The following is a 26560-nucleotide window of genomic DNA, read 5'->3' on the forward strand; positions in this document are numbered from 1 at the left end:
TAATGGCAAATCCATATTATCCCCTTCCTCCTGGGATTTTTTATATGCTGCACAAAGGAATAGAAGATGAACCATTCTTTCATCTGGCAAATTACATGCGGGCATGGAGCTGGACAGGCGGTATATGTTCTACCGTTTGGAACAAAAACCACAGAGTAAAAGAGCTCTGTCTGAATTTTACACATAACTAACTAGCTACAAGGAGAGTAATAAAGTAAAAATAGCGTTAATGAGAACCAGTACATTTAAAATACAGGAAGGCTACAGTTAGGAACTTCTGAGTCAGGAATTAGTCATTTGTTTCTTTGGCACAGTATTCAATGTGTTTTTGGATAGTGTTCTTTAGATAGTGGTTGGAAGTTCATCCTGTCTTTGTATTTCACTTCAAAGTCAAGTAATGTTAGCATTGACCACACACTTCTAAAGCACAGGATTTTACATTGGTAAGAAATACCAAGTGTTACACCACTTTACCACCTTTTGATTTGAAATCTAGCCACAAAGAGAACATGATCGCCTATTTAAAAAAAGAACTATAGAACTTCCCGGTGACCCTATTCCATTAACTCTGCAACTTAGGTTGTCAATAGCCTTTTATTTTGCAATAAACACTCCCATCATTGATAATAAAACTCAACTTGGATCGAAAAGTCCCCAGTAATTATCAGCTCATACCATGTTATCCCAAACTGAGCTAGATCATTGAGAACCCAGTAGGATCACCACTCCAAGTGTACTGCAACCAATACCAGTTATAAAATACCTCAGTGTGGATTCCACCCAACGCTTGGACAGTATTACTGACTATTAGTGAATTTTCAGAATGATAACAGACAGAGGGGCATATGTACAAGCCCCTTTCGCCACCACAATATCACTTTTTCTGACGTTGTGGTGGCGTTAGGGGCTTAGCCTTATTTACCAGGCAGCATTAAGCCACTTACCGTGGCTTAACGCTGCCTGGTAAATAAGGTCCCCTTTCATGCTATTTTTAGTGTGAAAGGTTTGGGCAGTGTGTGTTGGGGCGTTCCACCACAACACCCATTGATTTTGACGCTGCCCCCTATGTACAAGGGCAGCGTACATAGGAGGCAGCACCAAAATTAATACTAGGGAAAACCTGGTCTTAACTTGGCAAAATGAGGAGAAATGCATTATTTCTCCTCGGTTTTGCATTTTCCATGTGTGCTGCCTTGTGTAGGTCCCCCTTCTTGTACTTGAACAATCTGTAAAATAATGTCAAATATGAGGTGCTGAACAAAATAAAATGTGTGCAGCACCAGTAGTGACTATTACAGAAACACGGATGTGATAGGAACTTGCAGAACATAAGGACACTCACCAATGGAGATAAAGAGACTGCCTCAGATCTGCAAAATGTTTTTGTCTAGCACCGAAGGCACTGTTAAAAGCAATTGGGGCACATTTATGATAGGCTTGCATTGCGTTTGCACCACGCAACATTGTACATGTATGACACAAACTTCTAAGTCAGATTTTTGAAGCCATGGAAAGCCACATTGCATGGCCCTGAGTGGCTCCAAAAACCTGAAGTAACGCAAATTGCGAATTGCTGCATTGCGTTACTCTGCCCTGGGAAGGCGTTGCATGGATGTTCCCATGCAACTCCCATGGTTTTGATGCATCACCAGATTTACCAAAACTGGTAAACCTGGGAATGCACCAAAATATTATGCCTTTCCAGGGGCGGCACGACAAGGGGAAATATCTCTATTAAATAGGGGAGGGGGGAGGGAAGCGCAACTGCGAGGCGGGACCTGGAAAACTGGCAGGGGCCGTGGGGGCAATGGTGGCAGGCGGGAAAACTGTGATGCTAGAGAGCGTAAGGAAAAAAAACTACACTACTTGTTGCACAGCTAAGGGCAGAGGGCCTCTATAAGATATTCAAATTATTTTTCAAAAAAGTTCATCATTTACCAAATGATTTATTAGTGTTCACTTAGCCTGGATTGTTCATGCAGTCTCAGTGTTAATGTACATCACATTTCTTTCTAGTTCATAAATCTAACACAAAATAATATATTCAGTCTAAGAGTTCTTATATTCACTCAATTCGATTGTATCACATGAAATAGTTTAGATTGTATCGAAACTCAAAAAATACCCAATGCATTTTGGGTTCTGACCGAACCCTTCATCAGGGGACAAGTGTTAAAACACATTTATAACAGTACAAAATTTCTTGATGACCGTTGTGTGGTTGTTGACTGGATCTACAACACAAAAACAGCAAAGTCTTAATATTTCACATGTCATTAGGCTACGTACAATGCCTACAGTTTCTGTTGATTAAAGATAGAACTGGGGAATACCACCGCAGAAATCAAAGGGTGACGGGAAGAAAACGAAAAGGAGAAAGGTAAATAGGATTCCACACCCGTGCAAAGGCAAACAGCATGATGGGAAAATATAACTAGGGATGCCTAACTCACAAAGAGTGATGTGATTGTTTCTATGTTAATAGAATGTGTAGTCTGAGAGGAGATGCCCCGTGTACAGTCATTGTGACCTGAGTGTACTATACGTGATGTGGATACTCAAAAAATGTACCCGGTCTGCAGCCAGTGCAAACATAAAAACAAGTCTGCGTTCTAATTAGCTCTTACCAATCGTTCTGTTCAAAATACTCGAGGTAATTGGTGTAAAACCACAATGAAAGCCTCTGAATGAAACGGCGAATGTCCTGTAATAAATGGACAATGAATATGTGAATGTGCCTAAGTGTATAAACACTCTCAAAAGGTGCTCACAAGCTGACAAAATTCATACCTGACGGTTCTGAAAACAGCCGCTCGAATTCGGCTCTACTCCTTCAATGGTGCTCTGCAATTAATCAGCCATAAAGAAAGAAGTCAGTTCACACCCTGCCCTTCGTACGCTTGTGTGTCGATATTGAACAGTGAAGTTCCAAGATAAACACTCACCGAAATACTCGAAACGCCACCTTCATAACCTCTGTTCAAAAGCCCAAAACACTGATGTGGTCACATGATCGCTAAAGTTACGCGTGACTATTTCAGGGTTCTGCCTCAAAGCCAAGAACATCAACGATGGACTGTGTTTGCCACAATACTAAAAACGGACTACTAATCGATGCTGTAAAATGCTCAGATACTCAAAAAGCCGAAGTTCTAGTGTAATGTGGGTTGAAAACGGCCTCCATCCGATACTCAAGAGTTAATATGTAGAGTTCCAAATAACCACGGGCAAACGTTTAGAAAAACAGGAGCACGTAAAAGATAGTGACAAGTGAAATAAACGAAATGAAATAAAATAGAAAAGTCAGAAGACAGTGACAATACTTTGTGCAAATAACATAGATACATATGAATTCAAGAACCAGGAAAGATCAAAGAAAAAAAAAATAAAGAAAAAAAGCTTGAAAGCAACACAGTGAAAGGTTGGAAGAGGATTTAAAGACGCAGTGTATTCCCTCACACTCTAACCAGTATGATATTAAAACAAATGTTTACAAAAAGCATAATAAATCGTAATGGTCATTCAGACCTCCTGGTATCACAGTTCCTAGGACCTTTATCCAATGGGTTTCCCTACGTGCTAAAACTGTATTTAGGTCTGTGCCTGAACCTGATTGGATACATTCCAAAACCGTAAATCGCAATTGGGGAATAGTGTGAGGTGTTTCTATCTAGTGTTTTGCAAGTGATAAATTAGTGTTTTTAATGCGGATGCGGCTTTTATGTTCCACTATCCGTGTCTTAACCTTCCTGCTAGTTCTGCCCACTTATACTAGTCCGCATGGGCATTTTATGGCATACACCACCCCTTCTGTGTTGCAATCTGATGTATGTCGCAACTCTATATTTTTACCTGTGTGAGGGTGTGTTAAGTTCTTACCCATCATGACGTTACCACATTGTCCGCAATTGTAGCATTTCATCATGCCTTTGTGCCTAATACGAGACGTTTCTTTGGCAGGTTTTAAAAGTTCTCTTAAACTGCTTGCCCTCGTGTGTGCAAACAATGGAGTGCCTTGAAATACTTGTTGGAAATCGGGTTTATTTTCAATCAATTCCCAGCGGTTTCTGATGATTGACTTAATTGCTGGTGCCTGAACCGAATGTTTATCCTCGATACCCAGAAAATATATTGAAGGAGGCTCAACATATAGTCTCTCAGAAATCGCGTGAAGATCTTTTGAGAACAAAAATCAAATCACCAATGAAACGAGAAGTATGTGTCATTAAACATTCGATTCAGGCACCAGCAATTAAGAAATTGCATGCACAAAAGTTTTTTTATCCTATAGCACATTTAATTGTTGATACGTGCGGCTCTGCCGGAGTATTTGGTAATAACAATGTAGGTACTCTTTGTATGAATGAAGTTTCCCTATTAGAGCGAACTTGCGGTCACTCACTGTTAAAATTAAGACAATAAACTCATATGGAAAATGTAAAGCGGTACTTAGGTTTCAAGGAAATAGGAGACCACAGACTTTCACGAGTTGGGAAAACACTGGGCTGTACCCCTCACACCAGCTTGACCTAGTGACGGGTCCTAATAAACTCCTGGAGTACACATCTTCTTTTACATCCAGTGATTATACGCTGGCTAGTTTTAGGGGCACATTATTAAGGGAGACCTCCTATGCCCCTATGGAGTCTAGCATCAGGAACCCTTGTAAAACATGGTATAGGACATTCCCAGGAGATTATATTGATACCCAACTCCCCACAGAAATAGCATTTAATTATACTCACTCTTCTGGCCTTGTAGACATAGTGTATGATTATATTGATGTTCAAGTACCTGCAGAGATAGTGTGTGATTATTGTAATATTACAGTTACTGCATACATTGTGTGTGATGATAGTTACGTTGGATCCATATGTGATAGTATGTCTTGAGAATGATGCTCAGGTAGCCCCCCATTTTAGTGTGTTATTATAGTCATGTTCAACTTCTCTAAGAGATAGTGACTTAAAGTCTTGTAAAGGTCCCCACAGATAAATTGTTTGATTTTAGTCATGTCCAAGTCCCCAATGAAATAGAGTATTATGATAGTCATGTTAAATTCCAGGTAGAAATAGTCCACACAAATATACCATTTAGTAAAGTTACTCTCATGTCCCACTAGAGATCGTGTGGGGTTATATTCATGATAAAGTACCCCGAGACGTAGTATGTGATTATAATTATGTTCAAATGCCCACAGAGATGGTGTGATTATAGGCTGGTTCAAGTCCTCACATAGAGAGTGTTGTACTAGTCATATTCAAGTCCTCGTAGAGACACTGTATTAAAATAGTTAAACTTAAGTCCCTGCATTGATACTATGTTTTTATAATGATGGCCAGATCTCAGCACAGATAGTGTGTCATTATATTCATGCTTAGGTCCTGTAGAGATATTGTGTGGTTATAGTGAAACTCAGGTTCCCATAGTGATAGTGAAGATTAGAAGGATGTCACATCCTCATAGAAATAATTATTATAGACCTCTGGAGAAATAGTGTGATGACTGTCAAATTCAAGCCTGTGTTTGGATAATCTTTTTTGAAAGACATGTTGAAGACCTTATAGAGATGGTGCATGATGATAGCCATGCTTAAGTCCCCACAAAGATAGTGTGTGATTATATTGATGCCAAGGTCCCACAGAGATAGTGTGTGATTATAGTGATGTCCAGGTCCCACAGAGATAGTGTGGGATTATAGGGATTCCAGGCCCCCACAGAGACAGCGATCTGACTATAGGGATATCCAGGTCCCACAAAGATGGTAAATGCCAGTCCAAACTTGCTGAACAATCTTTGGCCATCATAAGGCAAATCAAACAATTGCTAAAGAACATCTTCTGAACAACATGCCATCAGAGAATGTTTAGGCAAACTTACAGCAGATCTAGTCTTATCTTGTCACATTTGCTCTGCATTTAAAGACAGAGGTCAAATTTCATGCTCTGTCTTACGAGGGAGCTTGGTGTTTACTTTTCTTTTTCTGACATAAAAGTTGTAGGATTTATGTGACAATCATGCTGGATACTAGATGTAAGAAAGTTTTTTTTTCTAGCACACAACAACGTTTAAATTAACGTCGCAAGTATTCCTGACTATTGCAGAATTAACTACATTTAAATGAAGGACATTTTATGTTAATTCTAAAGTGTTTTGGAAACAAATACTTTAATATGATCAAAACAAATCGATACACTAGGTGATGGCATTTCCACACAACATTGCTTGTGCACTGCCTAACTCTATTTGTAAAATGTCTGTGAAAATGTAATGGACATTTCAATTGAAATTTTGTTGTCTGTAATGGCAGGGCGCTACCATACCATGCATACTCCATTCTGTTCTTCACCACTCCATGTCAATGCACTTTACTGTGCACCACTCCACTTTACACAACTCCATGCCACTGCACTCTGTGCCACTGCACTCTACTCCACTTTGCACCCCTTCACTTTATGCCACTGCACTCAATGCCACTTCACTCTACGCCTCTCTACACTATTATGCACAACTATACTCTATACAAATGCACTCAACGCCACTCTGCTCAACACCACTGCAGTCTTCGCCACTGCCCTCTACACCACTCCAGTCTAGCTCACTCCAATCTACTCTTCACAGCTCCACTCTATGCCACTCCACTCTACACCACTCTGCTATAATGCACTCTGCCACTGCACATAATGATAATATACTTCATCCCAATGCCCTTTACTCTGTAACACACAACTCAACGCCCTATGCACTCTACACCAGTCCACTACACTTTACGCTGCTGCACTTTACCCTGCACCACTTCACTCTACGCAACTTTACTTTACTCTGAAATAATCTATTCTATGCCACTGCACTCTAGTACTCTACTCCAGGCCACTACACTCTATGCCACTCTACTCATATCCATTGCACTCTACACCACTGCACTCTTTGCCAATGCACTCCACTCTGCACCACTGTACTCTATGCCAATGCACTGTACGCCACTCTACACCACTGCACTCTATGACACTACTCTGCACTACTGCACTCTATGCCAATGAACTCTATGACACTATACTTTGCATGTCAGGAATTTACATCACTCCACTCTACGCCACTGCACTCTAGGCCACTGCACTCTATGCCACTCTATGCAACCGCACTCTCTGCCACTCTACTCTTCACCACTACATTACATTCTGCTCTGCACCACTGCACTCTACTATGCACCACTCTAATGTACGCCACTGCATTGTATGATGTTTCATTGCACTCCAGTAAATTCTATGCTGCTGCACTCTATGCCACTGCACCGTACCCTACACAACTCCACTCTACATCTCTTCAATCTGCTCTACCCCGCTGCACGATATGCCACTGCACTATACGCCTCTCAACTTCACTCTGTGCCTCTACACTCTATGGCACTTCACTTTACTCTGAAACAATCTAGTCGACATCACTTTACTCTATGCCACTGCACTCTACGTCACCCTACTCCACTCTTTCCCACTGCACTCTATGCCAATGACTCTACGTCACTGCACTCTAAACCACTGCACTCTATTCTACCCCATTGTGTTCTATGCCACTCTACTCTATGCCACTGCATGCCACTCTACACCACTGCACTCTGCGACTTTTTACCCTGCACCACTCCACTCAATGTCACTTAACTCTATTCTGAAACAATCTACTCTATGCCACTGCAATCTATGCCACTTTACTCACCTCTGCTCCACTATACTCTATGCCACTTCACTTTACTAAAAGAATCTACTCTATGCCACTGAACTCTATACCACTGCGATATATGCCTCTTTACTCCACTCAGTGCCACTCTGCCACTGCACCACTTCACTCAATGTCACTTCACTCTATTCTGAAACCAACTACTCTACGCCACTGGACTATATGCCACTGCAATCTATGCCACTTTACTCCACTCTGCACCACTATACTCTATGCCACTTCAATTTACTCAAAAAAACTACTCTATGCCACTGAACTCTATACCACTGTAAGCTATGCCACTTTACTCCACTCAGTGCCACTCTGCCACTGCACATTATGCCATTCTACTCTAAACCATTGAACTCTATGCTACTACATTCTATGACAATGAACTCTACATCACTGTACACTAAACCACTGCACTCTACTCTGCCCACTGTACTCTATGCCACTCTACTCTATGTCACTGCACTCTATGCAAATGCACCCTGAGCTACTCTACACCATTGCACTCTACGGCAGTCTACTCTGCAACACTGCACTCTCTGCCACTAAACTCAACTACAATCTACTCTGCACTACTGACAATGCACTCTACATTTCTCTTCTCTGCATCCCTACACTCTGCACCACTGAACTCTGCATCACTACACTGCACAGCACTCTCTGCCACTCTACTCTATGTCACTCTAATCTACACCACTGCACTCTATGCCATTGCACTCCATGCCACACCGGCCCACTCTCCATGCACCAATACATGCTTCTATGCATCAGTCTAATCTATGCCACTGCATTGCATGACACTGAATTGTATGCCATTAAATTATAAACTGGTGAAGTCTACACCACTGCACTATATGTCACTGCATTCGAGGCCCCTCCACTCTCCTCTGCATCACTCGGCTATGCACCACTGCGCTCAATGCCACTGCACTCTACACCACTCTACTCAACATTCTTTGCCACTGCATTCTCAACCATTCTACACCACCGCACTCTTCTCCACTGAACTCTATGGGCCAGATGTAGGTCGGCAAATACCGTCGGTAACGGCCGATTTCGGCCGTTACCGACCGGTATTTGCAAATGGAGATGTAGGGGCCTTAAAATTTACAGATTCGGTATATTTACCGAATCGGTAAATTAATATGTAGGTGGCACTGAAAACAGTGCCACAGGCCCTTACCGATTCGTTATTTACCATGTAATACTATTGCATGGTAAATAACGAATACCTGTGTACATGCACATCTGTGCATGTACACCTGTGCCATGTGGCACACATACATGCCCTAAGGGCATGCATGTGTGCCACATGGCACACAAGCCACAAACAGGGGTGCAACAGGGTGTCAAAGTGACACCCTGTCCCCCTTGGCAATTCGGTAATTTTACCGATTCTGTAATTACCGAATCGGTATTTGCCATTGAATCCTATGGGCTTCAAGGCCCATAGGAATCAATGACAAATACCGATTCTGTAATTACAGAATCGGTAAATACCGAATCCTACCGATTCGGTATTTTTTACCGAAAAATTACCTACATTAGATTTACAGATTCATGAATACCGATTCGGCAAAATTCGGTATTTATGAATCGGTAAATCTAATTTACCTACATTGGGCCCCTATGCCTCTCTATTCTACACTACTGCATTTTAGGCCAATGCACTCTATACCACTCAATTCTAACATAACGTAATGTATATTTGTAACGCGCACATTCACCCAGAAGGGCCTCTTGGTGCTGAATAACAGATGTTTATTGTTAACCAACTCAATGGTACTCATTTTATCGACCTAAGGATGAAAGTCAGAGTAGGCCTGCAAGGATTTGAACCTGTGACCATGTGGTCAAACACAAGCCCCTACAGTAGACGCATAAGTCAGACACGGCCTCTCCATTTTACTCCACTCTATGCCACTGCACTCTGCAACACTCGACTCTACGCTACTCCACTCTATGCCACTGCACTCTACAGCCCTATATTCTACTCTGCAACACTCCACCCTGCACTACTCCACCCTGCACCACTCCACCATGCACCACTGCATTCTACTGTTCAACACTCTACTCTATGCCACTTCCTTATACGACACTGCATGGTATGCTGCTGAAAACCATGCCTCTGTACTCTACGCCACTGCACTCTATGCCACTATACCCTGCAACATTCTATACCTATGCATTCCACACCGCCTCACTCTACGCTACCCCTCTAGTGTACACCTCTCTATGTGACTCCACTCTGCTGCTCCAATACATGACACTATGCCACAACCCTCTACTCCACTGTTCACCATTCCACTCTACGACCCTTCAGTCCACTCTTTCTACATCACTAACTTTTAGACATGATAAACCGCAGCTATTCTTGTGTACAACATGGTTAAAATACATAGGCAAAGCCAATCACTCTTGCATAGGTAAGACCTATTGGCTTTGCTAATACTTGGTTTGTGTTGTCTTACTTTTCCAGCATGTCTTTCCATGTCAACCTTCCCTTATCTCCTTCTCATGACTCCTCATGTTTTTTCCAGGGTTTGAATGCAACTAATCAGAAAAAAGAAGTTCTGTTGCTTTTTTGAAATTTGTAGTTGCATATAGCGCAAACTCTACCCGAAAGTATTTAAGTGCTTTGTTTGAGCACCAATTACATTACACAAAGTCACGTTCGCACAGGGAGGTTAGGTTATTTGCCCAGAATCATAAGAAGTTGAGCCGATACCAAGAGACCTCTAACATGGTTGCCAGCTCCAAAGTCGGTAGATTTGGTCATAATAACACCACCGCCAATCTCCATATACTTTCCTCTCCCCTTATCCTGGTGCCACGTAATTATTTTGCATTTGCTGAAGCTCGGACATATAATTTTGCATGTCCAGTACATTTCTATCATAGAAACCATGATGTGATAGGGACTTGGAGAGTAGAACAGTTAAGAAGGGAGATAAAGAGACTGCGCAAAATATTTTTGTCTAGTGCTGAATGCACGTATAGAACCCATGTTTTCAGGAGCAAAAGTGTTAGCAATCTAAACGTTCCTGTCACAATTTATTAGGGCCCCCAAGTATTTTTCAATCGTAAATTAGTTAGTGTAAAATAAAAACAATGCTAGCTAACAGCGGCATCGCAGCATTTTACATGTAGCCAAAAAGGTCCTAGCCTGAGAAATATACTTTTTGTCATGAGACAGTCTTGCCATAGTCTTTTATAAAAAGATGCCATTGATATCCTTGTGTTGGTCTCCGAAGTATACTTTCACACAATGAAAGATTGAGAAGTTAAAGTGATGCATTTCAAATGTTCGTTTTTTAGAGTCAGCTTTTATGTTCTGTCCAATCCATTGAATCCACTCCTCCAGACTACAGTCTGGGATGCAGGGTTGCCCCGGGATGTGCACGCCCTGGCTCAGGGTGTGAAGTGGCAAGGTCGGAATGAAGCTGAGCGCCTCCAGCTCTCAGCCCTTTGTTATGCTGAACCTGGGAGCGCGCCCATTCACACCTGATCCACGGCCGTAGTCAGGACAAAGGCAGACAGAGGAGGCTCTGGCCTCTGCATCAACCTGACTGTGGGGGAGGGCTACCGCGAAGGATGGGGCACTCGGAAGAAGGACGCGCCTCTCGTCCTCTGTCATGAATGATTCACACATTCTCTGCATGTTCTCTAGTTGGCAGAAATAACAGGGACAGGGGCACAGAAACTTTCATTCCCTTGTTCTTGAAAGCGTGCATTTGAGCCCAGATATTTTTACTTTGGAATCTATTGTGAAAATCCATTCGTAAATCTAAGGCACATTTAAGAATACAATTAAAAATCAAATCGCTAAATTATATTCACATTCCTAGTAAATGCAATAAGTGTAATTTCGAATCGCATTTAGAATAATATTTTGTCTATCCGTATTAGTGAGAAAGAATTTTTGAAGCTTGAACTAGTCTGTATATGTGTGGGCTTTCCCCCCCATTTTCAATTTTATAGCTAGAAGTTTGTGAATATTTTATGTGGCTGTGACATTGTTTCTCAGCATTGTATTGTTTTATTTTTCACATTCTGAAACTCGTAGTTTTATTTTTACCCTGACAGATATAGTATTACGACATCACAGTGAGAAAAGCAGATGAGATGAGAGCTGAATGTAGTATTACTTGATAACTATATGCATGTATGTTTATACATATGTTTGTTTATATGGATGGATGGATGTATGCATTTGTTAGTATGAATGTGTCTATGTATGTATACTTGTATGTATGTATGTATGTATGTTTGTATATATGTAGCACAAATCGTGCCAGAGGCAACAGGGTAAAATATGAAAGGTCACAGACACAGTAATGGCGGAATTGTTAGTATGATTTTAGGGCGGGCTGCTTTGCATAGGGAGGTAAAGGGGACTTTCCAAAAGCATTTTGTTGAAGTATAATCGAGTGCTGTCAAATATTTACACCTTTCTTAGTGAAGAAGAGGATGATAGCATTGCACTTGTCTATTGAATGTGGTATTTATCTGCCTGGTAGGGTTTTGGTGAAATGGTTAATTGTCTTGAAGAGCATTCTACTTTTGTTTGCTGCATATTTATTAGTATTGATGCGAATGTGTGGATTTTAGCAGAGTGAGTTAGTTGATAGGCCAGATTTTCTTCCATTTTTTCTTGTTAATAAATGCTGATCGATGTCGATCTACGTGGAGTACCAGGGTGCTTATGATTTGGTTACATACTTATGTGCTTTCATTAGTCCATGGATGTCTGCATAGTTTTGTAGTGAAGTCTTCAAGATGGGTCTTAAAGTGGTAAGCTGAGGGCTTAGGTTTTAATGGCCCAAGAGATATATTCAAACTGTAGCTTGACAAGAGGCACCATTGCCCTGCAGGTGCTTGGTGGTGTTCAGGTAGAAGAAGAGGATTTGGACCTAGGGCCTACCATGATCCCCGGTAGAGGACAAACCAGGGAGTGCTTTAAAGCAATGCCTTGCTCTGTCCAATTTACTGGAACCAGGTCAAAAGATGCAGTTTGCTGGGAATGGTAGCTCTAAGCCTAATGGAGAACTATGGCTTTGTTAGCAGACTTTTGCAGAGTCTGACTGGTGGGAAACAATTTAAATAATGCAGGGTTTGTAGAATTTGTGGTCTGGAGCCAGGGTTGGACCGGAACGAAAAATTGGTCTAGGTACAAAAATAAAAAGTGTCCCCTATCAGTGAACCAGATAACCCCCACACTTGCAAATCAGGCCAGTCTGAACTTGCAAAGACATGCTGTTTGGGTATTTGGCAAAATATGGGAGACTGCATGCATTTGTGTTTGCTGCAGCCAATGCTTGCTGTAATATCGGGGAAATCAACAGTAAAAACTAGCCCAGCTGGCCATAAAACAGGCTCACATACCAAATTGTCAAGCAAGTCCATAGGGTGGCATTGCCTGATTGCCATCCATAATTGAGAAGGCTATTCCACAAGAGGGGCATTACAACTGAGAAGCATCTGTCTCCTGTGAACTGCAATTGGATTTGGGAGTATGGAGGAGGTTGAAGTTGATGAAATGCAAGGGTCTGGCTGGGGCATACTTTTGCATTATGAGCTGCTGGTGAAAGGCAGCTGAACCATATTTACATTTGAAGGTAAGGAAACTTTCCTAAACATTTTAACGACATCTCAGGGACAGGCCGATGCATTTTAGATTTGCCCAAATAAAAATCATGTTTGGTTTTGAAGCTGGTGATATAAGTGGTTCTGGCATGTTTGAGCGAAGTGCAGGAAAACAGACGGATTCCCGTTAATGGATTTTCTTTTTTAGCAGTTTCAGCACTTTTGAGTACTACATATTGTGTATATACTTTTAGATACCTTTAGGCGGCGGAACATGAATCAGCAGTAAGGGAAATTGTGGAGTCTATGGGGTTCATGATGAATTGAAGGGAATTAGTGGTGATGACTGGCGAGAGACTTTTCTCCAGAATGTATTTGAATCAATCTGACTTGATTTCTTTCTTGGAGCAGAAATAGGAGGTGGGGTGTTCATTAGTGATTGTGCTGGGTACATGGAGGACTATATTGAAGAAAATAGTTGTCAAAGATAGTGCGATGGTCATACCAAATGGCAGGGATGATATTATGTACATGGTGAACTATGATGTCAAACAATGGCCTTTAATTTAAAGGAATGCAGTGATTGCTATTTCTAGGCTATTGAGATGGCATTTGCCAAAGAACTCTTTGAAGGATGGGATAGTTTGGTCTGTGGCCTGAAGTTGAATCCTCTATGGATAGCAGGTGACTGGAAGTGAGGAATAAGTTGATTAAGAGAGAAGTCTTCAAATAAGTATTGTGCGGGACTAGGTGGGTAAGAGTAAGTTCGTATTTTGATGGAAAGGTTGGGAAGGTCTTTCCAAGGATTCAAAAGAGTTTCTGTCACAGATAGTAAGCTTGAGAATTTGAATATTACTCTTATGGATAACGAGTGAGACATGCACTCTACCTTTAGTTCTGTTGGTGAGTTTGAGGGAGTAATTCTGTGGGCTAATGTGGTTAAATGTTGGAAGGGAGAAGGTAGTGACTCAGGTTTGAGTGGCAATGGGATAGTCTAAAGCCAGGCTGATAATCAAGTTGAGTTGGTGAGGTTCTAGGAATGTCTGGTGACATTTCTAGCATTAATAAGGCAATCCTGTACATTTTATAAGTTTCGCGCACATTTAGTTTTACACTCACAATTGCTAGAGAAATGGTGAGAGTTTGGAATCCCTTGATTTTTTGGGGAGATTATAATGATTTCAGGGCTGGTAAAGTTGTAATAATAAAATGGTGCAGCTGTTCTGGCGGGTATTTCATAATCAAAGATATAGTATTCAGATATGGTAGTTGTACATATAAGTAATCAATGGACTCTATATGTCTATGTCACTGGAAAAGGGTGCTGGTTGCAGACCTTTCTAGGCCAAAACATTTAGTGGCAGGAGAAGGTAGTCATGTGACCAGCTAGGATTTTCTCTTCCCATCAGGCTGCTTAGAGACTGCTGATCCCAGCCCTTGCAGTTAATTGGCGGTCTTGGTATGTATTTCTAATGGGCCAATTAGACCCACCTTGCTTTTCTTCCATAATTTGCTTTCTAGGGCTGAAGGCTACTCAAGCTGTGCCTTCCGAAAGCACTGCCTCTTCTGCTTCTTTTCAATGGCCCAAGGCTCTCCAGTATACCTACATGGCTGTTCAGGCACTGTTGTACTGCAGGTTTCGCAACCAAAAAATGATTTGCCAACCCCAACTGACAACTGCAGCAAGTCTCCATCCTTTTCGCAATTCAAACAAGTTTCATCCACACAAATCTATGACCTCATTCTCATCATCAAATCAGGTTCCCCTACAGATCCTTGCCCAGCCTCGGTATCAAAACGTTTTCCCGACCAACTATCCCCTAAACTCACAGACATCTGTAATGCCATGTTCAACACTCGTATCTACCCAGCAACCTGGAAAAAGGCAACCATCAAACCTCTGCTGAAGAAACAGCATCTCGACCCACCAGACACAAAAAATTACAGAACCATCACGAGCCTCCCCTTTCAAGCAAAAACTTTTGAAAAAATAATAAACAATCTCCTGGATGAAACACAGTTTGGCTTCAGGAAAGGCCACAGCCCAGAAACCGCCCTTATCAAAGCTGCAGACAAGATTAGAGCCACCCGAGACCAAGGTTCTTATACTGCTGAATTTGTCAACAGCTTTCGACACGGTTGATCACGTCACCCTGATCGACCGTGTCTCAAATATGGGCATTAAACTCAAAGCCAAAGATTTACTGGAGTCGTTCTTGGCCAACCGCACTCAGCTAGTGAGTCTCGGCGAATATAACTCCCCGTCTTTTACGCTCCCATGTGGTGTGCCACAAGGATCATCCTGGAGTCCGACACTGTTTAATATGTATGTGTCGGACCTGGCCAAGGTCATCAAAGCCCATGGGATGGGGTTGCCATCTTACGCTGATGACACGCAGCTGGTGCTCGCATTTAACAACGATGGAGGAGCAATTGTGGGCAGTTTTCAATTTGGTATCCTCGCCATCAGTGCCTGGATGGCCAAAAACTGCCTCAAGTTAAACTCTGAAAAAACGGAGATTATGATCTTTGGCAATCTACAGCCAACATGTTCCCCCACTTGGTGGCATACCACCCTGGGTCCTCCACCCCCACACAGTACCGAAAGTAAGAAACTTGGGCGTCATGTTTGATGATAAACAAACTTTTTCAGCTCATGCCAATGCCATCGTCTCGTCCTCCTTCTACACTCTTAGAATGATCGAGAAACTTCTATACTTCCTTCCACCAAGCGCAGGAAAAACCCTGATTAGCACCCTTCTTATGTCTAAAATTGATTATTGCAACGGCCTGCTCCTGAATGTCTAGAAAAAGATCACTAACAAACTACAGATGGTACAGAATGCTGCTGTGAGGTTAATTACAGGTACCCCCAAGTACAAATCCATCTCCTTGGTGATGCAAAACTTGCACTGGCTTCCAATCACAAGTCTCATAAAATTCAAGGCCCTATGCATTGTCTTCAAGGCCATTCATAACACAGGTCTGGACTTTCTAAAGAAAGCCTTTTGCGCCCACCTACCTAGCAGAAACCTACCATCCTCAGCCGCCAATCTCATCATGATCCCACGCACAAACAAGGTCTCCTGGGGAGACAAACGATTGACTGTTGCCACGGCCAGACTGTGGTACACCCTCCCATAGCAAATTAAATCCTGTACATCGCTGCCGGCTTTCAGGAAGCTACTAAATACCTGCCGGCTTTCAGGAAGCTAATAAATACCAATGAGCAGCACACCACTTCACTACTGCCTCTCCCGTCTACAGGGCCAAGACACCGACGGGTATTTGCGCGCTCTACAAATTGCTTCAATAAATAAATAGAAAACTTTATAAATAAATAAATGGTGAAGAAACAGAAGCCACTTCTCACATACTTCTGCTAATGTCTCACTCCCACTAGTGCTGTGCTTGTGTCACTCCCTTTTGAAGCTCTTTACATGAGCACCAGTTAAGTCATGTACTATTTCTTTAGGCACAGGGAAATTAAGTGACTTGACTAGAATCACAGGATGTCAAGCTAACGTCAAGAAATGCATTTGAAGTTTGCAGCTCTAGCATAAAGCCACATCCTCTCCACCCTTCCGATTTGAAGACCTTCACACTCATAAGGCAGGTGGTTGAGCACAGCCTATGCTACTGCAGTATGTTGTAGTTAAACTAGTATGATCTTGGAAGGCAAACTATATTTAAATGCACAGGAAGGGCAAATTGAAGTGGACATCAACATGAGGGTGCCCATTTTACAGCATAACTTTACACCTTAGCTAAAGCACTAAGTCCAAACAGTAATAAGTGTGGGTGCCAATGCAGTAGTGAGGGCACTATGAGCCCAAATGCAAGCTAGGGATTTGGTCTACTATACACCTCCCATTTTTTGGCTTTTAAAACATTCCCACTAATTAGGGTGAACAAAGACTCTGTGCCTCTGCACCTACTTCACTACGGTTAATATATATCAGAGTCTGCATTTTATAATTGAATAAGGCCAAGGAGGCTCTGACAACTTCTTTATATACTGTGATCACTAGTGGCAGCGTCAATCATTTTTCTTTTCCCCACCCCCTCCGTTGATAGTGTTGACCCCTCACACGCCCCCACCCTACTGCCAGCAATAAAAATAAATGTCATTATGTGGTCTGTTTTGGTTGCATCATAGTGCTTTAAAAACATGTAATCTAAATTTCATCCATGCGGCAGAGCAGGCATGCTGCTGTACAACAGGGCAAAAAAACTCTGTCAAAGCCAGTAGCTGTCTCGTAGGTGATACCTGTTGGATTTGCCAATGCTTGTTATATGACTGTTCTTCACCCCTCTATGGGAATGAAGCTGATTTAATTTGTAAAGCATTAGGAACAGTTTGAAAATTAAGCAATTCAATTAAATGTAATTTCAACTTATGGCAATATTTGAATATATTTTTTAGGAATGTCACTAATGTTCTAAGAACATGCTTTTTCTGTTAAAATTAAACTTCCCATTGCTGTGGGCATGACATTACTGCAGTTCGGCATCTGAGAGAGCATAGCTGTTAGCACAATGCAACTCTAGGCACTCTCTCATCTAGCCATCAACTTAAGAACGTATTCCAAAGTGCATATTAATATGTAATCAAATTTGTAAAAAACGATCAGATCAGTTTATATTGTATCATGTTTTAATGCACCATCATTCTTTGATTGCAGATGAGGGTCATACCACAATAGTGATGTAATCTGGGATTCAAATCGTATCCAAATTGCTTGTAACAATGTTAAACAATTTTTAAACTCAAATAGTCTGAATTCAAAACTTTCATGTAAATACAGTTTTACTTTATTAAATGGGGAAAATGTTAATTTGCATGAAAAATATGTTTTAACCCCGGGTTTTGCAGCTTTTCCTTTGAAATATCTGTGCTTTCTGCTGCTAACTTGGGTTCCTGGTGAACAAAGTGTGTTTAAAATGCAAAGTGTGTTTAAGACTGCAGTACCGCCTCCTGTCTATGGGGGCAGAGGGAGCAAAAATATAAACACACTTTCTGAAACACAGGTCCCCACAAGGCAATTTTTTTAAAAGTTGTAAAAATTGACACAGATGTTCCTGAAGCCATTTTTTATCATTTAAAGGACATTACCTTGTGGGGACCTGGGTTCAGGTCCCCACAGTGCAATCAAGTCCCCACAGCGTGAGTGTGTTATCACACCCAAGTCCCCACAAGGATAGTAACACAAACCCACACACACACACACACACACACACACAACTAGTCCTAGAAGATACTTATCTGTCTTGGGTGTACTAGTGCTGTAGCTGGGCTAGCAACCAGTTAAGTGTCATCTTAAGGGGCACACGTGTTTTCAAAACTGAACAGTCTGATCAGTACTGATCTGATTGGCAGAGGCACCAACTGGATCGCCTAGCTCACCAGTTTCAATCAGAAATGTGTACTTTACATTTATCCTCTGTTGGACCTGGCCTCGTGGCGTGGTTCCCCCCTGTTCCTCAGCACCCCGTTAGTGTAGCCTTGCACCCAGAGTTCCCTGCGCAGCACCTTGTTAGCGTAGCCTGCACCCAGAGTTCCCTGGTCGTCCTGCTCCCTGTACGCCCAGACCCCGTAACCGACGACCAGTCCCGCTTGTCCCGTCCCACTCCCGGCTCCGAGCGCCTAGAACCTGCATGCCCCACAAGGCCCGGCAGCCATTTTCCCTTCCCGAGATCCCTGACTCCCTGGGCCTAGCGTGACCCCGGCCCCAGCGAAACTTAGACTCCAAGGCGTGCCAGTCCCGGATGGGGGGTAAAGGGCCCCCCGAGTGAGATAAGCCAGGGAGTTTCGATGGCACCTCCGGCCTCCCCTGAGAGACTGGTATCTGTCACACCTTTGGCCTCCCCCTTTGGGCCAGTTTCGATTGCACCTCTGGCCTCCCCGAGTGCTGGCTCCAGACCCTGCTGGGCATCTGGGAATTCCCGGGCGCATCTTCAAAGGATCAAAGAGCCAACCGCCGGACCTCCCCAACGACCAACCCCCAAAGGCATGAGGCCTCCGCCTGCGAGGGTCCGGACATCAAAGGGCCACTGGACTATATCAAGGCCCGCACCACAACTAGCGGGCAGTTGTATCCTGGACAAGAAAGCCCTGCTGATCTGATCGCGGCTGACCCTAAGGAGAACTGAACCTTTGAATCGCTGAGCCCTGCTGACGCTGTCGCGGCTCCTTCTCGTAACACGGAAGTGAACCATCGGAGCCCTGCTGACGCTGTCGCGGCTCGTCCTCTCAAAGACCGAACTAAGACCTCGGAGCCCTACTGACGCTGTCGCGGCTCGAGCTTGAACTCAAAACCATCTGAGCCCTACTGACGCTGTCGCGGCTCCTCAAGAACATCTCCGGATCGAGCCCTGCTGACCTCGTCGCGGCTCGAGGAGTACTCTGGTCCGGCTGGACCATCGACGCTACCATCACGACCTGAGTCGACTCTACGTGAGTGAAGCAGCTAGTACGACCATCATCTCCCGTATCCCCCGGCTTGAGGATTGAGAGCTGTGCGCAAGGTACGCTTCGTACGGGCCTAAAGACTAAGACTGTCCCGCTTCCCGCTTCTCGAATTCCTAAAGACTTTACGATCCCTCGATCGCTTGTAAATAAGAGTGCTGATTTCTTTTTACTGTTGATAAAGAACTTGTTACTGATAACCTACGGTGTGGTGTCCGTTCGTAAGTGTGGTGTGAGCTCAGTGTGTACGATCCTCGACTCAAAGTCCTTCCCGGTGGGGACCTCACGATAAGACTCGGCAATATCTGTGGGAGAGGTGGGTCCTGGGGTGGTCGGGTGAGCACAACCTGGCCCTCTGGGATCGCCCTTCTAACATCTTCTAACTGTGTCATTAAACCTAGATACCTTGAGTGCAGACCCTGTTGCTTTCTCCTCCCTCCTTCTCTGCCTTTCCCTTTCAAAATACCTACTTCCTCATCCAGTTTCTCTGTTGATGAAAGCAGATACCTGATTTCCTTCCCACCCTCACAGAGATTTGTTTCTCATTCACAGAATCAAAGAACCTGATGAATAGACCTGCAGCAACCCAACCATCAGAGAATCCCTTGGCAGCATCACCAGATGATCAACCGTATCAGTGTGTAGAGCCTCATCCGGAGGTTGGACCTGGATACACACCCTACGATATACGTTCGGAGGAGAAACACAGGCGTAGTGTGTGGAAAAAGCTCATGCAGAGCTCATCTTTAAGAACAGTTTAAAAAGATGCACACAGAGATCATCTCTTTGAGTATACAGAACGTGAAAACCTTTGGTTCACTCAGGACTCCCACAATTGTAATTCTAATGCGAAATTGGAGCAGTTAATGTGAATATCCTGAGGATGGGTCATACCAGTGTAAGGAGTGTGAAAAACGCGTGACCCCCAGAATATTTCTGTTGAAATATCAGCAAACGCTTACAGGGGAGAAAATCTAGCTGTATATGGAATGTGGATAAACCTGCAATGAGGGCTCTTCTCTTCAAAGGCATCAAATAGTTCATTCTGAGGATAGGTCGTACCAGTATACGGATTGTGTTCAAAGCTCCGCTGAACCAAAGAAGCTGTTGAGAGACTAGATAGTCCATAAAGGGGATGAACGCTATAATTGTACGGAACGTGGGGAAAGCTTCACTGAGAAAGGCTCACTGGTGAAACAACAGATAATCCATGCTGGTGAGAAACACTATAACTGTAATGAATGTGAGAAACACTTCGCTGAGAAGAAATCACTGTTACCATATAGCCCATACTGGTTAGAAACCATGCGACTGTACAGAAAGTGCAAAAAGATTCATTAAAAAGGGCACACTGAAGAAGCATAAAATAACGTAAGCTGGCGAGGAACCCTATCAGTGTACTGAACGTGAGAAAATCTTCACTTGGAATAGCATACAGTACATTCATATAAGTACCCATACTGGTCAGAAGCCCTATCACTGTACAGAATGTAGGAAATGCTTCAGTGAGACCCGCACACTGATGATGCATCAGACAAGCCATTCCGCCGATAAACCCTATCAGTGTACAGAATGTGGGAAAAGCTTCATTAAGACATACAGTGTGTTGAAACACCAGAGTCCATACTGGAGAGAAACCCTTCCACTGCACCGACAGTCGAAAAAGAGTTACTCAGAAGATCACACTGTTCGATCATCAGAGAATCCATACTGGTGAGAAACCCTATAATTGCACTGAAGCGGGAAAAGCTTTACTATGAAAAGCAAATCGTTAATACATCAGCAAATCCACACTGGTAAGAAACCCTATCAGTGTACAGAATGCGAAAAAAGCTTTACTGTGAAAAGCAATTTGTTGACTCATCAGAGAATCCACACTGGTGAGAAACCGTATCAGTGTACAGAATGCGGGAAAAGCTTTACTCAGAAAGGCGATTTGTTGTATCATCAGAGAATCCACACTGGTGAGAAACCCTATCAGTGTACAGTAAGCGAGAAAAGCTTTACTGTGAAAAGCAATTTGTTGAATCATCAGAGAATACACACTGGTGAGAAACCGTATCAGTGTACGGAATGCGGAAAAAGCTTTACTCAGAAAGGCGATTTGTTGAATCATCAGAGAATCCACCCTGGTGAGAAACCCTATCAGTGTACAGAATGCGAGAAAAGCTTTACTGTGAAAAGCAGTTTGTTGAATCATCAGAGAATCCACACTGGTGAGAAGCCGTATCAGTGTACAGGATGCGTGAAAAGCTTTACTCAGAAAGGCGGTTTGTTGAATCATCAGAGAATCCACACTGGTGAGAAACCCAATCAGTGTACAGAATGCGGGAAAAGCTTTACTCAGAAAGGCAATTTGTTGAATCATCACAGAATCCACACTGGTGAGAAACCCTATCAGTGTACTGAATGTGGGAAAAGCTTTACTGAGAAGGGGGCTCTGTTGACCCATCAGAGAATTCACACTGGTGAGAAACCCTATCAGTGTACTGAATGCAGGAAAAGCTTTAATAACATGAGTAAGCTGTTGAACCATCAGAGAACCCATACTGGTGAGACACCCTATCAGTGTACAGAATGCAGGAAAAGCTTTACTCAGAAAAGCAGTTTGGTAAGGCATCAGAGAATCCACGCTGGTGAGAAACCCTATCATTGCACAGAATGCGAGAAAAGCTTTACTGTGAAAAGCAGTTTGGTAATGCATCAGAGAATCCACACTGGTGAGAAACCCCATCAGTGTATAGAATGTGGGAAAAGCTTTACTTTGAAGGGTATGCTGTTGAATCATCAGAGAATGCACACTGGTGAGAAACCCTATCAATGTACAGAAGGCGGGAAAAGCTTTACTCTGAAAAGCAGTTTCGTAATGCATCAGAGAATCCACACTGGTGAGAAACCCTATCAGTGTACAGAATGCGGGAAAAGCTTTACTGAGAAGGGTACACTGTTGAGGCATCAGAGAATCCATACTGGTGATAAACCCTATCATTGCACAGAATGCGGGAAATGCTTTGCTTCGAATAGCAGTTTGTTAATACATCAGAGAATCCACACTGGTGAGAAACCCTATCAGTGTACAGAAAGCGAGAAAACCTTTACTGTGAAAAGCAGTTTGTTGAATCATCAGAGAATCCACACTGGTGAGAAACCCTATCATTGCACAGAATGCGAGAAAAGCTTTACTGTGAAAAGCAGTTTGGTAATGCATCAGAGAATCCACACTGGTGAGAAACCCCATCAGTGTATAGAATGTGGGAAAAGCTTTACTTTGAAGGGTATGCTGTTGAATCATCAGAGAATGCACACTGGTGAGAAACCCTATCAATGTACAGAATGCGGGAAAAGCTTTACTCTGAAAAGCAGTTTGGTAATGCATCAGAGAATCCACACTGGTGAGAAACCCTATCAGTGTACAGAATGCGGGAAAAGCTTTACTGAGAAGGGTACACTGTTGAGGCATCAGAGAATCCATACTGGTGATGAACCCTATCATTGCACAGAATGCGGGAAATGCTTTGCTTCGAATAGCAGTTTGTTAATACATCAGAGAATCCACACTGGTGAGAAACCCTATCAGTGTACAGAAAGCGAGAAAAGCTTTACTGTGAAAAGCAGTTTGTTGAATCATCAGAGAATGCACCCTGGTGAGAAACCCTATCAATGTACCGAATCGGGAAAAGCTTTACTCAGAAAAGCATTTTGGTACTGCATCATAGAATCCACACTGGTGAGAAACCCTATCAGTGTACAGAATGCGGGAAAAGGTGTAGTTACACGAGTACACTGTTGAACCATCAGAGAATCCATACTGGTGAGAAACCCTATCATTGCACAGAATGTGGGAAAAGCTTTACTCTGAAACCCAATTTAATACATCAGAGAATTCACACTGGTGAGAAACCCTATCATTGCACAGAAAGCGGGAAATGCTTTACTCTGAAAAGTAATTTCTTAATACATCAGATAATCCTTATTGGTGAGAAACCCTATCAGTGTACAGAAAGCAGGAAAAGCTTTACTGAGAAGGGTACTCAACCCATCAGAGAATCCATACTGGTGAGAAACCCTATCATTGCACAGAACGCGGGAAAAGCTTTACTCTGAAAAGCAATTTCTTACTACATCAGAGAATTTGCACTGGTGAGAGACCCTATCTGTGTACAGAATGTGGGAAAAGCTTTACTGAGAAGGCTACTCAGTCGAAGCATCATTGAATCCATACTGGTGAGAAACCGCATTGGTGTTCTGAATGTGGGAGAGGCTTCACTAAGAAGCAAGCTGACTTAAGACATCAAATAAACCACACAGGTGAGAAACTATATCCATGCACAGAATGTGGGGAACGCTTTACTGATAAGAAATCACTGTCAGAGAACCCATACTGATGAGAAACCTTTTCATTGTTCTGAATCTAGAAAAAGCTTAAAGGTAAAGATTATCTTCGCCATGGTATCAGATCAAGAGCTTTTTTAAAGTCCGTTTTACCCCATTCACTTCCTTTCTAAGATTCCCTCGCCATGACAACTGTTTGTTCTTTTTTAAAAATACTACTTGTATTATGAATTTATATGCACACATGTAGACCCACACCTTTGAAAATTAATGTGCAATAACAGGTTATTTGCAACAACAAAGCAAGATTCAAATGTTTCTTACTGTGACAAAAATCCATGTTAGAAGATCTGTAACATGCAATATGCTGTTTATTATCATTGTTATTTATTTAAAGATTTATTTTTATTTCATGAGTAGGTGAAATGCTATACTGTTCTGTTATTGTAGTAAAAGAACAAAAGCAATGCTTAATTATGTAGTTAATTGTGCGAGAGAGTCTTTTTGCAGGCTCCCCATATACTTTTTGCTCTAATGTTGCTGGAGTTAGTGCTGTGTAATGACTGTGCAGTGCCTGTGGAACCTGCATTCCAGGCCTCGGTGCATGTACTCTGACCCTTAAAAGTATATGTTTAATTGGATTATCTCCAATTGGTATAAGTTTACTGATACATTGGTCCCTAATGTATGACACCCGATGTACCGGGGTCCATAAGTTGAGTGTTCCTCATGTACTGCAACACTTATTGTGCAACCACAAGTGTGACCAAGTGTAACATCTCTCTCACACATGCCAATGCAGGCTGGAAGAGCAGTTTTAAAACTGCTAACTCGACTGCCATTACAACCTGTGGCAAAGCCAAACCTTCCTTTTTAACATTTGTAATTCACATCTAAGGTAGGTCTAACAAGCCTTAAAGGCAGGTTCCATTATATTAAAGAGAAAGATATTGAATATAGTTTACATGTCCTCACAACAAAAACCCTGCATTGTCGTTTTCACTGTATTAAGACTTGTAGCCCCATTGGTTAGTATGGAGTTACACACTTACAACTCAGTATTGCTAACTTTCAAATAGGACTACTAAAGTTGAAGCTTTTAGGTATCAAAAGAATCATTGCATTAAATCTAACTTAATGCGCAAGTTGAGTTTAATGTAACTATTTTGGCAATTTTTAGAAAGTTGTCACTTTGTTACCCAAAACTTTCCAGTAATCATCTTTGGTTGCACACAACTGCTGTCCTCGAGACAGCCTACTACCCTCCTAGGGAGAGGTGAAAACAACTCTCAGGAAGGGAAACTAAGGACCTGCCCAGCGGAAGAGGTTTGATCTTCTGGCAGGACGGCCAGAGGGGGTGTGAACACCGAAGGCGAGCTTGAAAGATGAAGCTACTGTTGTGTGTTTCTTGCTTGGCCCATTGTCGCTTTCCCTGTTAGCCTAACTGTGGACGTTGTAGGACACTTTTCTTTTGCACACCTTTACTACAAAACATGCTTGCCTTTGTGTCACATTGTATTTTCACACAGAACCTGCACATGTTTTCACATTTTATTCATTTTCCTGTGATTTAGTCTGAACACACTAGACAAGGTCAGACAACAATGCCCCTTGTTATTCTCTGTGGTCAGTCACTAGCAATTAGACATAACAAGAGAATGCAGCTGCTGTTAGTGAGCACACATATCTGTCACATAACTGAGGACGGGGTTCTGTAAAGACACACACTGAGGGAAGGTCCTGAAAAAAGAGTGCTGCGTCAGCTGAGATGTAGAACAACCACCAATGTATACTACGATACGGGGTCCGCCACTAATTCCGGAGATCTATAATATATAATCATTTAGCTTCAGTAGAAAGAGGGGGGTAGGATAAACTGTCTTATAACAGGACAGGCCTTTTGATGGTATGTTTGTTAACCATGCACACATATTGCATCTTAGAGCATAACCGCTTAAATAAATATTATAAACTACCTTTGTGTCTCTTGTTTATCTTATTGTTGACAGTACGAATGAGAGCAAACGGGTGTGTCCTGTTACCGCTATCCCTGACAGGGTTGAGTGTGTTGTGTTCTGGAGTGCCAACTAACTTGTTTCTCTGCTTGCTCCACCTTTGAAGGGCAATTGGTAGTCACTTTAGGAAGCGTATGCTCTTTTGTTTAGACAGACAAGCTAGTTTCTCGGGCACAGAGGGGAAAAGCTGCTGTCAAACTTTTTTCAAGGGGAGTGTAGCCTCCAGGTAACCACGCCTATTGGATGGGCTAGAGCACTCCACACACAGAAAGGTCCAGCCATGTTGGGAGTGGGTAGAATTGTGTACTCTGGGATATCTAAATACCACATGTAAGATTTGTTTTTTGGGGTGAGTGGGGTGTTAACCCTTCTCAAACAACCACCACAATCCTTGTCAGGTGAACCACAAAAGGCCACAGACTTACCTGTGCCTAAACCT

General features: G+C 42.6%; 1 pseudogene across 1 annotated transcript in view; it reads left to right on the plus strand.

Moving 5' to 3' along the window:
* LOC144828359 (uncharacterized) overlaps positions 1-26074 on the plus strand; it is an 80046-nt pseudogene extending 53972 nt beyond the window's left edge. Inside the window, exon 3 of the transcript XR_013610433.1 lies at positions 20327-26074. The product of XR_013610433.1 is annotated as an uncharacterized LOC144828359 (transcript). The remainder of the gene's footprint in view (positions 1-20326) is intronic.
* Positions 26075-26560: the final 486 nt, after the last annotated feature.

This window comes from Lissotriton helveticus, chromosome 4_1, assembly GCF_964261635.1.
Source record: "Lissotriton helveticus chromosome 4_1, aLisHel1.1, whole genome shotgun sequence".
Taxonomy (NCBI): Eukaryota; Metazoa; Chordata; class Amphibia; order Caudata; family Salamandridae; genus Lissotriton; species Lissotriton helveticus.